The 16,043-nt window shown below is 58.3% G+C and overlaps 1 protein-coding gene across 4 annotated transcripts in view; it reads left to right on the top strand.

The window, feature by feature from the left end:
• The window catches only part of SEMA6C (semaphorin 6C), a 145,485-nt gene that overhangs the window by 32,823 nt on the left and 96,619 nt on the right, over positions 1 to 16,043 (top strand). For 3 of the 4 annotated variants that reach the window (XM_075908169.1, XM_075908166.1, XM_075908168.1), the window contains exon 2: positions 3,558 to 3,635. The exons of the other annotated variant lie outside the window; for it this stretch is intronic. The gene's annotated coding sequence lies outside the window, so the exon portion shown is untranslated. The remainder of the gene's footprint in view (positions 1 to 3,557; positions 3,636 to 16,043) is intronic. 4 annotated transcript variants of the gene reach the window in all.

Genomic DNA, 16,043 nt, shown 5'->3' on the forward strand with positions numbered 1-16,043 from the left:
GTGTGGGGGGCAGAGAAACAAGCTCTCTGTGGCAGGAACTCCCCCTTAGTTCAGATCGGCTCAGTGCCCAGGACAGGCCCTGACCTCGCCCGGGGTCTGTGCAGCGCCCGGCACGACGGGGCCCTGACCTCGCACGGGGTCTGTGCAGCGCCCGGCACGACGGGGCCCTGACCTCGCCCGGGGTCTGTGCAGCGCCCGGCACGACGGGGCCCTGACCTCGCACGGGGTCTGTGCAGCGCCCGGCACGACGGGGCCCTGACCTCACACGGGGTCTGTGCAGCGCCCAGCACAACGGGGCCCTGACCTCGCCTGGGGTCTGTGCAGCGCCCGGCACGACGGGGCCCTGACCTCGCCCGGGGTCTGTGCAGCGCCCGGCACAATGGGCCCCGATCTCATGTGGTGCTCCAATACCAAATGTAAAAACCCGCTGGCCTGGATCATCTTGCAGCGGCTGCTTCCCCTGGAGCGAAGCTGTGCTGAGCAGGCAGGGCACGGAGAGGGCAGCGGCCGATCTGCCGCCAGTTCCCTGCTCCCTGCCCAGAGGCCAGCTCCTCCTCAGGATTTCCAACACGTGTGAGCAATCAAGACTGATCAGACCGAAGGAGCTGGAGTGGAAAGCGCCGCAATTACACCCCCTTATGCCTTCCTCCTGCTCTTTCTATTAGAGCCTCCCCCCTCCCCTGCGTTTCATTTCCTCTCCATTGAGCCCAGCTAAAGTGCCACGTTTCCTTCACGGCTCCGCTCCACTTCCCTTTCCCTCCAAGGCACCCCAGCGGGCCCAGCAATCTTGTTTTTACAGCCGGGTGGGCAGGGGAAGAACTTGTCCCCGAGGCCAGGAGCAGCCGCATGGCCAGGCCCAGCAGGGCCCTGATCTCATGTGGCGTTCCAGCACCACATGTAAGAACCCTGCATCCTGGGTCATCCTGCAGCCGGCCTGAGACAGCAGAGCGACCGAACGAGGGAAATTGACCGGAAAAGAGGCTGTGGTGGAAAAACTCCGATTGCTCCTCCTCCGTGGCTGGATAACTTCGTTAGCGCTGCCACGGAGCAGCTGAGGGCCCCGTGGGACCCAGCGCCAGCACCCGCGGGCACTGCCCTGTGGTGTAGGCTGGGAGAAATGGGACCTGGCTGGGCTGAGGTAGCATGAGGTGCAGGGAGAGGGGTTGTGGGTCGGGGCGGGGGGGGCAGTGTCAATTCTGTCAGGCATCAGCCCTGGAACTGTGGCGCATGCTGGAGGGTGAGACCAAAGCGAGGCAGCAGGGCTGCCCGCAGGAAACTGCCCCTGCCTGTCTCACGGCTGGCGCTGCCCGGTGGCTTACGTTGCCCGTGGGCAGCGAGCGCTGGGCCATAGGCACCAGCTGCAGAGCCAGCGTGATCTCTGACCCGCCGGGAAGCTGCTCCTCACAGGCACAGTCTGGAGTCAGCGGCCGGGTAACCCGAAAGCTGGATCTTGGTGCATCTGCCTCGGGCACCCAGCGCCGCACCCCGTGAGAAGCCTGCAGGGCCGCTCCTGTGACACCCGGGCAGCTTTCAATCAGGGAGACAAAGAGCCTCTGATGCCGCGCTGAATCTGCCCATTCATCCCAAAATTGCTTCTTGCCCGGGGCCTGTCCCATGCCGACCGGCTGATCCCCAGCTCCTTCGGGCACGTGGACGGAGGCAGGGAGGGGATGAAACGAATCGCTTTGCTGCTCAGGGCCTCTCTGAAGCCGGCCTGGTAACGCCCGGCGAGTTGGGTCAGAGGAGCAAAGGGGGGGCAGGCCCGGGCAGATCGGGTTTTGGGTTACACCTTTGCCTGCCTGGAAGGCTGGAGCACTCCGACACGGCCCAAGGGGAGCCCTGGATCAACTCTCGGTCAGGGAAGCAGCTGGGGACTCCACATCTGACTCGTGGTGCTGCTCGTTGGGGTCCTGTTCCGGGGGCGGCGGGCGTGGGCCGGAGCCAGCTGAGAACTCAAAGGCACCTGGAGGCAGAGAGGGTCCCAAAAAAACAGATTTGGACTCAGACGCTCCTCCCAGGGCTGTGACTGCTCCGATAGCCCCGTGGGTGTTCTGTCTGTCCCCATCCACGCTGCCTGTTGGTCTGTCCATCCGTCCATCACTTCTCTGCTCTTTCCCCAAGCAGAGACGCCTCCCTGTCTGTGCCATGATGCTGGGCCTGACTGCGAGGGCAAAGCAGTTTGTGTTGCGGGGTTGGGGGGCACCTGCCTTCCCCCTCTGATGGCCTCCGAGGTTGGGGTTACCCGGTCAGGGCTGTCTGCAGATGCCCCCTTCTGCTCCCCGAGCCTGTTTCCAGCCCCCTTCTGTGCCTGTTCTTTTCAGCCCTTTCACTGCCGGTGTCCAGTGCACTGCTCCTACCCAGACCTGCCATTGCCCCTCCTTCCTTTAGGAGATCTGCCCCCCATTCCCATGACTCTGGGCCCCCCACTACAAAAAGGATGTGGACGCATTGGAGAGGGTCCAGCGGAGGGCGACCAAAATGATTAGGGGGCTGGAGCACATGACCTATGAGGAGAGGCTGAGGGATTTGGGTTTGTTTAGTCTGCAGCAGAGAAGAACGAGGGGGGATTTAGTAGCAGCCTTCAACTTCCTGAAGGGAGGTTCCAAAGAGGATGGAGAGAGGCTGTTCTCAGCAGTGACAGATGGCAGAACAAGGAGCAATGGTCTCAAGTTGTGGTGGGAGAGGTCCAGGTTGGATATTAGGAAAAACTATTTCCCTAGGAGGGTGGTGACGCACTGGGATGGGTTCCCTAGGGGAGTAGTGGAGTCTCCATCCCTAGAGGTGTTTAAGTCTCGGCTTGACAAAGCCCTGGCCGGGTAGATTGAGTTGGGTTGGTCCTGCCTAGAGCAGGGGGCTGGACTTGATGACCTTCTGAGGTCTCTTCCGGCTCTACGAATCTATGACACCTGGAGAACCCTGCTGGCGGGATGGCAGGGGCTGGGCTGGGGGGGATATTTATACCCGTGTTTGTCAGGGGAATGTGTGTAGCTGGATTGCAGGGCCCGCAGCATGTGTCCCTGCCTCTCCCCCGCCAAGGCCGGCTGTCTGGAGACACCCCCGCCACCCTGTCCGCCCGCCGTGGAGTGTCTGTATCCATTGATGCCGGGTTGGGCTATTCCTGTCGCGCTCTGCTGCCCCCGGATCACCGTCTGGCTAAAAATACCCGCCCTCCCCCCCTCCCTCTCCCGCCCCAGGAGCGTCAGGCAGGGCCGTGTCCCCACCAGAGACATGGGCACACACCGGGGGAGGGGTAGCAGAGGTGGCAGCCGGCATGAAATGCAAGGGGAGCAGATGAGGGTGGCAAAGAGGGGGCGGCTTCCTGGGCACCCATGAGCGATGGGAACCCGAGCCCAGTCCCTGTGTGTGCCCCTCGCGGCGCCCAGCCTTGTGCTCTGACCCCGCAGCCCGTGCCCACGTTTAGCTGTGGGGCTTTGGGGGTGGAGGGAGCTCCCCTCTGGAGCTAACGGAACACGGTCCTCGATACCCTCTCTGTGTTGCCCGCAGGGTCTGAACTTCTCTCTCAACCCCCTCCCTCTTTTAATTGTGTTTCCTCCCAGCCTGGCCGGACCCCCAGACTTGCCTAAGTGCCTGGCCAGCCCTGGCCGTGCACAGCCCCACGGACCCTGCACGCTAAGGTAAGGCTGTGATCGGCAGTGGGGGTTGGGGTGTGCATGCATGTGTGTGTGTGTGTGTGTGTGTGTGTTGTGCGCGCGCTCCTGGCGGTCTGCAGTACCTCCTGACCAGCAGGGGGTGTCTTGTGCCCCGCGGTATTCATGCTGCCAAGGACATGGGGCTGGCGCACTCTGGTGTCCCAGGAGAGCTCTGGACATGTATACGGGCCAGTCGTTAGGAGATCCCGTGTAGGGATGTAACAGTGTAGTCGATTAACCGATCAGCAAAAGCCAATGGGTTAATGCTATAGACTACACACATTCACACACCCCAGTACATTTTTTAGCAAGCTGGCCAGGACCGACCCCTGCTGCGGCTCTGCATCTAAAGTGTGTTAGGAGCCAGAGAGGCAGGCAGCCCGGCTCTGTACCGGCTCACACCGGGTCCGGGAGCTCAGACCCCTCCCTGGACAGGGGCTGCTGCCACTCCATGTTGCTGCCTCTGTGTCAGAGGCAGCAGCATGGGGCGTCAGGCAGCCAGTTCACGAGGGGAGCTGTTTTTTAAACTGGCTCCTCTCGCGGATCAGCTCCCGCCTGGCACCCGGCACTGCTGCCTCTGGTACAGAGGCAGCAGTGCGGAGGGACGGGGTTCCTTGGGAGGGGGCCGGAGCGTACTGGCTGCCAGCCTCATCCCCAGGGACCATAGAATAGTTGACTAACCACTAAGAATTCATGAGGTTCATCGACTATTCAATTAACCGATATTTAACATCCCTAGGCCTGTGCCAGCGGCAGGTCCCTGCCAAGTGCGGAGCCCGGCTCCCGGGTGTGCAGGATGGAGTGCAGCTTGGGCAGGTGGCTCTCAGGAGGGGGGGTGTTTGCCTGGGATCTTGTGGCCAAGCACGGTGCAGGGACAGGGTGGGGAGGCCGGTGTGCAGCCGAAGCAGAGGGGCCGTGGCAGTTCCGTGGGATTGGCAGGGGGCAGAGCTGTGATCTCGGGGCCCCGGTTTGGATTGTCATCCCCCCACAGCCCATGGCTCTCGAGTTTAGGGGCAGGGCAGCTGGGGAGGTTGGTGTCACGCCCCTTCGGCCTGTGGTCAGCTCCGTGCTCCTGGATAGCTCGGCCCCAATCTCCCCCACCGATGGCCTGGGCTGAGCTACTCCTTATCCCATCACGGTGACTGGATGGAAGCTCTCTCGCCCCGCCGGTAACGTGACCCGTCACTTGCACATGCTGGGTGGGGTAAGATTGGAGGCCTCGGTTAGGCCCAGGGAAAAGCCTTACCCTCCCCGTGCCCTTCAGCAGCCAGCCAGGAAACTGACCCTTCCCCATGCAGCCTTGGTGCAGCACCTTCAGGGAGTGACTCTGGGATCTAGAAATAGCACAGCACCTTCCCCCGTCTCCTGACTGTGCCCCGAGCAAACCAGAGCGCTGACCCCTGTGTTCCAGTGGCCCCTCTGGGTGGTGCTGTCGATCCACGGGGCACTGACTGCTCACTCGCAGACACCGCGCCGCACTGGAGGGCGGGGATCTCAAAGCACTTTATAAAGGCATTGTCATCCCTGTTTTAAATGTGGGTAAACTGTGGCACAGAGACACTCAGGCCATTCATTTTCAAATGTGGCCACTGATTTCAGGGCTGGATGTGAGCTAGCCAGTGTCTAGTGTGAGAGAGTTCACCTGTCACTCCTATTTGGGCACCTAAAGAAAGACTGCGTTGTTAGTGGCGCTGAACGCCCCACAGATCCCTAGTGTGTTGGGAGACTCAGACCCCACATGTGGAGCCCTGTGGTAATCTGGCCCCGAAAATCTCTCCACTCAGGCAATCAACATTAGTGGTCACTTTGGAAAGCTTTGGCCTCCTCAGCTTTTTAAAGGCCAAACTATGGGATGCATTAACAGGAGTGTTGTGAGCAAGACACGAGAAGTCATTCTTCCGCTCTGCTCTGTGCTGGTTAGGCCTCAGTTGGAGTATTGTGTCCAGTTCTGGGCACTGCATTTCAAGAAAGATGTGGAGAAACTGGAAGTCCAGAGAAGAGCAACAAGAATGATTGAAGGTCTAGAGAACATGACCTATGAAGGAAGGCTGAAAGAATTGGGTTTGTTTAGTTTAGAAAAGAAAAGATTGAGGGGGGACATGATAGCTGTTTTCAGGTATCTAAAAGAGTGTCATAAGGAGGAGGGAGAAACTTGTTCATCTTGGCCTCTGAGGATAGGACAAGAAGCAATGGGCTTAAACTGCAGCAAGGGAGGTTTAGGTTGGACATTAGGAAAAACTTCCTAACTGTCAGGGTGGTTAAACACTGGAATAAATTGCCCAGGGAGGTTGTGGAATCCCCATCTGTGGAGATATTTAAGAGTAGGTTAGATAAATGTCTATCAGGGATGGTCTAGACAGTACTGGGTCCTGCCATGAGGGCAGGGGACTGGACTCGATGACCTCTCGAGGTCCCTTCCAGTTCTACGATTCTATGATAGATCGGAGTTAGTGGTGGGGTCTGAACTAAGCTTAGTTGGGAATTGTTTTATGAAACTGTTTTTGCTGAAAAATGCCAATGTGTGAGAATCAAAACTGTGTGCGGCAAGAGAGTTGGAGCTGACAAATTTCCTCTCTTGATTTTTTTTTTTAAAATCCCGAAAGGTTCGAAACTGTAACTGTGGAAATTGAACCTTATACATGCTCAAAAAGAAAAGTTTCCTATTATGTTTTTTTGGTTCAAACCACATTTTGGTTTCTGACGGGAACTGAATGTAGGAGCTTTTGAGAAAAGGTTCCAAAGAAAGGAAAGGTCAACCTGAAACTAAAATGTTGCCATATGAGCCACACAAAAGACGTGGATTGGCCCAAACTGAAAAACAAAATCAGTTTGTGAACACTTTTGAGATTTTCATTCTTCAGCTGAATTTGGGATGGAGGAGAAAAAATCGTGAAATCCCTTCTAGGAGAGGCACCCAGATGGTACCATTACTGTGTGCTCACCCATTTGTTAGTTAGTCATGGGACTACTTCCAGGGGGATTCAAACCAATGACTTTCCAAGCTAGCCTTTTACCCCCTAAGCTGCTCCAGCACAACAGACAACCCCATAGGGGGAGCATCCTCCTAGTGCTATTCCCTCTGCTGTGACCTTGGCCTTGGCAGGATGGCAGCCTGTTTATCGCTGTATTTACTCAGCCAAGGCCAGTGTGCGGGGGCAGAGACTCGGCACCCGTACCTTGGCGTCGCCAGTAGACACAGCACAGAGATACTCTTCGGAAACGGGCAGCGGTTTGGTCAACAAGTCAGATGGGCTGGTTCCCCCGTCCCTTTTCCCTAAAAGAAAGTGATCCCTCCTACCCCCAGCCCTGGTACCCCGGCTCTGTGGATGGCAGGCCCTAACCCGTGGGCTCATCACTGTAACCTGTTCCTGCTTGAAAAATAAAAGTTGCAGGAACAGAAATGGGGTGGATAGTGCTGGCTGAGGACTGGCTCCGGGTGTGCGCCAGGCACGGGGTGGCTGGCCCCAGGCGTCCGGGTGTGCGCCAGGTGCGGAGTGACTGGCCCCAGGTGTGCGGGTGTGTGCCAGGCGTGGGGTGACTGACCTCAGGCATGCGGGTGTGCGCCAGGCATGGGGTGACTGGCCCCAGGTGTGTGCCAGGCGTGGGGTGACTGACCCCAGGCATGCGGGTGTGCGCCAGGCACGGGGTGACTGGCCCCAGGCGTGCGGGTGTGCACCAGGCGCGGGGTGACTGGCCCCAGGCATGCGGGTGTGCGCCAGGCGTGGGGTGACTGGCCCCAGGTGTGTGCCGGGCATGGGTGACTGACCCCAGGCATGCGGGTGTGCGCCAGGCACGGGGTGACTGGCCCCAGGCGTGCGGGTGTGCGCCAGGCGCGGGGTGACTGGCCCCAGGCATGCGGGGGTGCGCCAGGCGTGGGGTGACTGGCCCCAGGTGTGTGCCAGGCATGGGTGACTGACCCCAGGCATGCGGGTGTGCGCCAGGCGCGGGGTGACTGGCCCCAGGCATGCGGGTGTGCGCCAGGCGCGGGGTGACTGGCCCCAGGTGTGCGCCAGGCGCGGGGTGACTGGCCCCAGGCATGCGGGTGTGCCCCAGGCGCGGGGTGACTGGCCCCAGGTGTGCGCCAGGCGCGGGGTGACTGGCCCCAGGCGTGCGGGTGTGCGCCAGGCGCGGGGTGACTGGCCCCAGGTGTGCGCCAGGCGCGGGGTGACTGGCCCCAGGCGTGCGGGTGTGCGCCAGGCGCGGGGTGACTGGCCCCAGGCGTGCGGGTGTGCGCCAGGCGTGGGGTGACTGGCCCCAGGCGTGCGGGTGTGCACCAGGCGCGGGGTGACTGGCCCCAGGTGTGTGCCAGGCGTGGGGTGTCTGACCCCAGGCACGCGGGTGTGCGCCAGGCGCGGGGTGACTGGCCCCAGGTGTGCGCCAGGCGTGGGGTGACTGACCCCAGGCATGCGGGTGTGCGCCAGGCGTGGGGTGACTGACCCCAGGCATGCGGGTGTGCGCCAGGCGCGGGGTGACTGACCCCAGGCATGCGGGTGTGTGCCAGGCGCGGGGTGACTGGCCCCAGGCGTGCGGGTGTGCGCCAGGCGCGGGGTGACTGGCCCCAGGCGTGCGGGTGTGCGCCAGGCGCGGGGTGACTGGCCCCAGGCGTGCGGGTGTGCGCCAGGCGCGGGGTGACTGGCCCCAGGCGTGCGGGTGTGCACCAGGCGTGGAGTGACTGGCCCCAGCTCGCTTTGGTGTGGCAGTGATTTGCACAAACAGCATGAGAGCCGGTGAGGACACAACTGGGCAAGCAGGGCCAGGGCTGCGCACACCAGTCTGTGTTAATAGGGGGTGCTGTGATGTCAGAGCAGGCTCTGAGCTCTGGCATCTCTGACGATCTCACTACCCTCTGGTGTCCCGGCTGAACTGCCCCTGCGGGCCGGGGTCCCTCCCCTCTTCCCAGGAGCTGGGCCCTGATCCTCTGCTGATGTAAACTGGCTCCACATGGAGCTTTGCCCCTTTGCACCCACTGTGGATCTGGGCCCTGGGTTCTTTTGTCACTCCCTGTCCTCGCCAGCAGAGCTGCCCCCTGCCCCAGAGCAGCAGCGGGTGGGGGGAGGGGTTGGTGTCCTCCCCACGCTCCTGGCAGCAGAGTCCAGGGCTTTGACGCTCGCCCAAGACTCGGCCTGTGCGCCAATCAGGAACAATTACAGCCCTGCCCGGATTGAAACGAACAAGTCCCTCCCAACTCCCCTTCCCACCCACCCCCAGTTCAGTGCCCTCCCGCTGCCAGCTCCCTCCTGCTCACGAGTGGATCCGAAAGCAGAGTCACATCCCCCCCCCCCATAAATTACTCCCAGGCACTTTCTGTCAGGTTCATACTCTTATTCATAAAGGCGACAGGGACTGAATTATTTATATTTTAATTTCCGATGCAGCCAGCCGAGGGCCTGGAGGAAGGATGGATGGGTGCATGGGGTAGCCAGGCCTGGGGTTCAGGCCAGAGAGTCTGGGTCTTACCTGCTCAGCGGTGTGTACCATAGCCCCTGTACTGCGATCAGCTGGCAGGGATTCTCCTTTAGCAGGAGGGAGGGGGTTGGGAGCCGGGGAGGTAAGTATGGAAACGGGGAAGCTGAAATCCCATGGTGGGGGCTGCTTTGGCCTGATCTGCTCATCCCTCCATCACACCCCCATCTCCTGCCTCCTCCTTCAGGAGAGGGATTGGAGCAGCTCAGCCCCACTCCCCTGGAGTGACTCTTTGTCTCCCTCTGGTGGCCAGTTCGTGTAGCAATTTGAACGGAGGGTCCTGAGCCCCACAGACGGTGGGTCGTCTTTCCCGAGGCTGTGGGTTCAATCCCAGGCAGGAAGGAGCAAAGCAGGCAAGGGGTAGATAACTGAGTCAGGCCTTGCGGAAGCTGTGGGGGCTCACAGGGATTCTGAGGGGGGACAGTGCATCAGCTCTGGGCTCCATTAAGATCCAGATTTTCCTCCCGCCCAAGTCTGGGGTCTTATTGCACTGGTCACTGCACAACTACAGAATGAGAGACAACCCCTGCCCTGAAGCCCCCTCAGGCTGAATAGACCAGACAGGCAGGAGGTGGGCAGGGAAACTGAGGCACAGAAAAGCGGAGTGACTTGCTCACTGCCTTTGATTCAGAGAAAATCCCTTCCTGACTGTTCAGTTGGTGGTGGGCTCAGGCCCTGAAGCTGGAGGATCCTTAGTCCTTTATAAACCTCTTCTCTCTAATGCAACAGTGGCTGGTCCCATCCGTTGTGTACCTGGCTCAGCACTTAGCCTCAATGACATCATGTGGCAGGGAGTTCCACAGGTAACTCTCCTATGGCATTAGAAAACATTTCCTTTCCTCCTGCTGCACATTAGTTGCCTTTTAACTCCGTTCACCTCCGGCTCCCCATGAAGGAGAACGGTGACTCCAGTCCCAGTGCAGGAGGGGCAGTTTTAAACCAAGTCCCCTCCCCATGCTCTCAGTGATACATTCATGCTTTGTGTGTGTGTGGGGGGGGGGGATGCATTTGACTCCTATGTACAGGGCTGAGTGAGGGCTGGCAGGGGTGGGGCCAGGACTCCTGGGTCCAATTCCCGACTCGTGTCATAGGGCTTGCAAGCAGACGTAAAGCTGAAAGAACAAGTCTCTACTGCATTGTATGGACCGGGTTATTTAGACACCACGGCCCGGTTCGTCCCTCAGCCCAGCTTCTCTGGCCTGGTGGAAGTGGAAGAGCCGGCTGGAGCGTGGGCTAAAATTAGCCACCTCTCTGAGGCAGCAGAATATACTGTGGGACTGATGAGATGTCATACATTAAATTTACATTTAGAATGGCCCCGGGTACGAATTATATTGGCATGTGGGGGCCTGGAATTTAATTGGCATAATATTTCATTTAATTACATTGTCTATTTCCGACACCCGTCCATAGTAATGGAAAGGGAATGACGTTTGGCAATCGAGCGGCGTGAGATCGGTGCCATTAATTCAGCATTAGCGCCTTTAACTGCTTGGTGCCTGCTTGGTGGGCTGGGCATGAGGGTCCGGGCCTGGCAGCCATCTGCGGGGATGAGCTGGCGCTAGACTTCACACTCTGACTTAGTGGAGGGAGCACTGGGGCTAGGATAACTGGCTTTGATTCTTTGCTCCGTCACTGGCTTGCTGGGTGAAAGCGAGCAGGTCACATTACTCTGTGCCTCAGTTTCCCCTCCCACCTTTTGTGACTGGTGTGTTAAGACGAGTGTTCAAGGCAGGGGCTGTATCTCACTAGGCATCTAATACAGCAGGGCCCTAATCTTGCTGCTGAATAACAAAGGAAATTGGAACAGGTTGAACGTGGAGCAGAGAAAAATCTCAAAGGGCATGTGGCATAGTGGGTAGAGCAGGCAAGAAGCCTAGGACTCCTGGGTTCCTCTCTCAGCATAGGGAAGTGACTGTGGGCTAGTGCTTAGCATTAGAAGTTGGGACTCAAGGGTTCTGTTCCCAGCTTTGGGAAAGGAGAGTGGGCTAATGGTTAGATCAGGGGTTTCTGGAAGCGAGGACTCCTGGGTTCTATTCACAGCTCTGCCACTGACTTTCTGTGTGACCCTTGAGCCACGTTATCGTCCTCCTGTGACTCAGTTTCCCCCTCTCTGATCCAGGTTGGATGTAGACCTGTGTTTTAAGCACCTTGAGCTCTGTGGATGGGTGGCTGAGAGTTTCATGGCAACTGTGAGGATAGTGTTAGGGTTCAAAAGCCCCAGTCCCTGCTTGCTGGAGCGGAAGGAGAATCCCCACGAGCAATGACGGGAATATGACACACAGGCAAGCAGTTCTGTTTCCATCCAGCAGAGGGCGATGGCGTGCCCACTGCATCTCCTCTGGCCCCAGGGTGTGAGCCAATTTTCTTCCCCAGTGTCACAGCCCAGAGTGCTGTTGAAGGCAGCGGCCTGGCTTCTCCTGGGAGGGTGGGGTGGGGGCGCCACCGTTGCCAGCTAGAACAAGCTTATTACAAGGGCTGTTTGTGAACAGGGATTAGGGGACAGCGGCCTGGTGTCCACAAGAAACATGGACCCCTAGTTCCCCAGCACTCGTCTCCAGCCCGGGGCTCCGCCCCGCACCCCAGTTCCCTCCAGCGGCCACCCCTGAGCTGTGGCGCGTCACGGCCTTGATCTGTAAAGAGAACATTTAAAGGGGCTATTTCTTCTTCTCACACATTGTTAAAGTGAGCTGGGCTAGAACCCAGGAGTCCTGACCCCCAGCTGCACAGCTGGATCCCAGGAGTCCTAGCTCTCCCCCCCACTCACTAGACCTGCCTCCCAGCCAGGGTAGAGGCTGCAGAGAAGCAGCTCCAAAGTCTCCTGTGGAAAAGCCCTTTTCACGCCCTAGTGATGGGGGCCCATCAATGTCTCTCCTCTACTCCCCTCCTGGGTTATGCTGAGCCCTGCCTGCACCACGGCCTTGGCATCCGCGGCTCTCCCAGCGCCTGGCACCAGCCCAAGGCCGCTTGGCACGTCCCTGCGTGCTGCTCGCAGTGTCAGGCAGCCCCCGCCTTGCCCATCTCCTGGTATGGCCGGCGCTGTGCCCTGCCCGGCTGGGTCAGGGTGAGGCCACGGTGCCGGAGGGCTCATTCCAGGGCTGAGCTGTTCCTGGGAAAGTCCAGGGCACTGGGATGTGAGCGGCCTCTGGAGGACTTGGCCCAGCCCCAGCTGCTGCGCAAAAGCTGGGAAGGAGGAGGCGGGCTGCAGGGCCAGAGAGCTGGGAATGGGAGGGAGCCATGGGCCGGGCAGCACAGCCCGGGACCCAGACCATGTTCCCTAGCGCCCGACCCTCCCGGCTCAGACACCAGGCCTGGCAGCGGGGAACTGTTCCCTTGGGCCGGGAAATCCTCTCGCCGCCGGACGTGGCCTTATGGCAGGGCTCCCAGGCCCAGCCCGTGCCCTGCCCAGAGGCGGGTCTAGCCCCAGGCAAGCTAGGCAGCTCCACTGAAAAGATTAAAGCACCATCATGAGAGCGTGGCCAAGGCAGGAGTGCTGGGAGAGAGCTTTCCCAGCGCCCTGGGTAAACCCCTCCCACAAGGGGAGTAGCTAACTGCGCTGGGAGTTTTTTCACACCCCTGAGCCAGAAAGTTGCAGAGTGGTAAAGCAGCCGTGTAGACAGAGTCAGAGGCCTTGCTCAATGCTGGGTCCTGGAAGGCCAGCCCAGTGAGGAGGCAGTGCAGCCTAGTGGGCAGGGTGCTGCTAGGCAGGGCACGGGGTTCTTTTTTTGGCTCTGCCACCCACCAGCTCTGCCATCTTGAGCAAGTCACTGTCCCACCTCTGTGCCTCAGTTTCCCCTCCTGCCCTGACGAGCCTGCACTCTTGTCTTCTCACAATGTGCGTGTCCAGCACCTGGCGCCCTGGATCATCACCGATTCCCAGGCCAGAGGGAATACTTATGATACTATTCTCTGACCTCCTGGATAACCCAGTCCAGAAACGCCCCAAAGGAATTTCCAGAGTGGATCTGTTAGAGAAACAGCCTGTCTTGATATAAACATGGAAATTGTTCTAGTGGTCACTGACCCTCCCTGTTAAACACTGACACCTTATTTCCTGTCTGAACTGATCTCGCTTCAGTTTCCAGCCGCTGGATCATTTTCTGCTGCTAGAGGCAAGAGCCCGTTTTTAGATATTTGCTCCCCGTCTAGCTACTTATGAGCTGTGACCAAGTCACCCCTTCTCTGTGCGGAGCTAAATAGCTGGAGCTCCTGGCGTCTGCCCCTGCCAGTCAGGTTTCTAACCCTTTCCACATTCCCATGGCCCTGCTCTGACCCCGCTCCAATGTTTTAATCTCCTTTGTGAATTGTGGGCACCAGAACTGGCCACAGGACTCCAGCCGTGGTTGCACCAGTTCCAAATAGAGAGGTAAAATAACGTCTTGGCTCCTACTTGATTGCATTAGCCCATTTGGCCACAGCGGTGCACTGGGAGCTCATGTTCAGCTGATTACCCCTCCAATCCCCCCAGTTCTGGTTCAGAGCCCCCTGCCAGTGTTCCCTGTAAGTTGGGCACTTGGGCGGCTGCCCAGGGCAAATTCAAATGCTGCCCAGTGGATTGGCAGAGTGCTCACAGCTGGCAGCCTGTGTTTTTCCTGGTGGTGCACATCCCCTCATGCTTTGGTGCATACAACAAAATTTATTCTGCACACAGATAGGAAAATTTAGAAGGCACGTTAGTCCTGATTCCCAAGTCCGTGGCTGGAAACCAGGAGTGCTAGCTCCCCCCTCACCTCCATCCCCATAGTCACTAGACCTGCCTCCCAGCCAGGATAAAGGCTGCAGAGAAACAGCTCCAAAGTCTCCTGTGGAAAAGCCCTTTTCATGCCCTAGTGATGGGGGCCCATCAGTGTCTCTCCTCTACCCCCCTCCTGGGTTATGCTGAGCCCTGCCTGCACCATGGCCGTGGCATCCGCGGCTCTCCCAGCGCCTGGCACCAGCCCAAGGCCGCTTGGCACATCCCTGCGTGCTGCTCGCAGTGTCAGGCATCCCCGTCTTGCCCATCTCCTGGTGTGGCCGGCGCTGTGCCCTGCCCGGCTGGGTTAGGGTGAGGCCACGGTGCCGGAGGGCTCATTCAGGGCCGAGATGTCCCTAGGAAAGCCCAGGGCACTGGAATGCGAGCCGCCTCTGGAGGACTTGGCCCCGCCCCAGCGACCCTGCAACAGCTGGGAAGGAGGAGGAGGGCGGCAGGACTAGGGACTCTCCCTGTTCCCTAGCAGAGTCCCCGTCCTGTCTGTGTGGCCTGCGTTCCTTGTTCCTAGGTGTGCGCACGTACCTGTTGCCGGGTTACAACACGTGGTGTTTGTTTGCCCGGCGATGCAGATCGCCCTGGCCCGGGGACCTCATTTGCCCCTTCCCCCATTTTTGCATCCTCCGTACATTGCGTCAGCGATGACTTCATGTCGTGTTCGCTGGGAAAAATGTTCAGTATTCAGGGGCCAAGACCCAACCCTTCGGGGACCCCACTGGGAACACGGCCCCTTGGCATTGACAAGGACGTTTTTATCCATTTAATCTGCGCTGTGTGGATTTTCTAGTGTTTTAGTCAGAAGGCCGTGCGGTCCCAGATCAAAGGCTCTATGGGCAGGGCTGGCGACAGACTTTATCAGGCCCTGGGCAATAGGGGTGGGGGGAGCTCAGCTCCGGGCCTCCTGGAAGGGGCGGGGCTTCAGGCCGAAGAGGCGAGACTGTGGCAGCCAGCCCTCCGCGCCACCCAGACTGCGCTGATTCCCCCCAGCCAGCCTTCAGCGCCTGTGACTTGTCCCCTCTGCGTATGGAAGATTAAGTCTTTTGCCTCAACACTGTTACTTTTATCAATCAATCTTGTAATCTCATCTGAAAAATACCAAGTTAGGCAAGATTGAGTATCCATAAATTCATGCTGATTGACATTCGCTATCTTTATGAATTGAGCGCCGACTCTGCTGCAGCGTTGTCTTGCTGGATTCAATGTCACGCCGACAGACCTGTTATTACCCGGTCGTCCCATTTGCCCCTTTAAATATTGGCACAAATCAACGTCCTTCCCATCTTCTGGAGCTCCCCCCATGTTCAAGACCATTGTAATGGTCCAGTGAGCTCCACAGCCAGATCTTTTAAAACTCTTGGATGCAAGTTACCCAGACCGGCTGATTTAAAAAGTCTGTTTGTAATAGCTGCTGTTTATCCTCAAGGGCAAGAGTCTTATCATCTGCTTTTCTCCCAGGTACAGAATAGGAATATTAATTAAAGACTTCTGCCTTTTCTACACTGTTCTTGGTAATTGTTCCGTTTCCATCTACTAATGGACCAATATCATTAAGATTATTTTTGTTTGTAATGTAATGAAACTAGATTTACCCAGCGCTCCTCGGGTCCTTAACTCAAAGGCTTTCTTCATTTAAAGCATTGCACTGGGTTGGGGCTGGGGAGGTGGGGTTCAGGATGCAGGCTGCCCCACGATAGGGGGCAACCCCAGCTCTCTCTAACCGCAGCAGCTTGGGGCCTTGTGAGAAGTGTCTGTCCATGGCCGCAGTAGCTCCAGTGGGCACCGTCAGGAGAGAGATGCATGTTCCCTAGCTGGGGGATGGACAGACACAGAGATAAATAGAAACACAAACAGACAAACTCTGAAATAGTCGATAGCCTTCCCTTTTCCCATACCTGCCCCCTGCTGGCCCAATGGAGTTATAGCTGACTTGGTCCCCCATCTTTGACCCCTTGCTGCTCCTCTGAGTACCTTTCCAGACCCCTCCCTTTCCATTTTATGAGAAAAGCAAATTCCAGGCAGATCCCATTGTCCTGGCACAACCAAACCCTGACTTGGCTTTCAATTATGCTAAGAGGAAGCTGCAAATTTGGTGGCCCTAGCTTTTACCATTTAGGAGGGGTTCTTGAACAAACGGACTCACAGACAGAGGCTACGTCTGCACTGCGGGTTGTGCTGGAAGAGGC

This window comes from Pelodiscus sinensis, chromosome 24 (genome assembly GCF_049634645.1).
Source record: "Pelodiscus sinensis isolate JC-2024 chromosome 24, ASM4963464v1, whole genome shotgun sequence".
Taxonomy (NCBI): Eukaryota; Metazoa; Chordata; order Testudines; family Trionychidae; genus Pelodiscus; species Pelodiscus sinensis.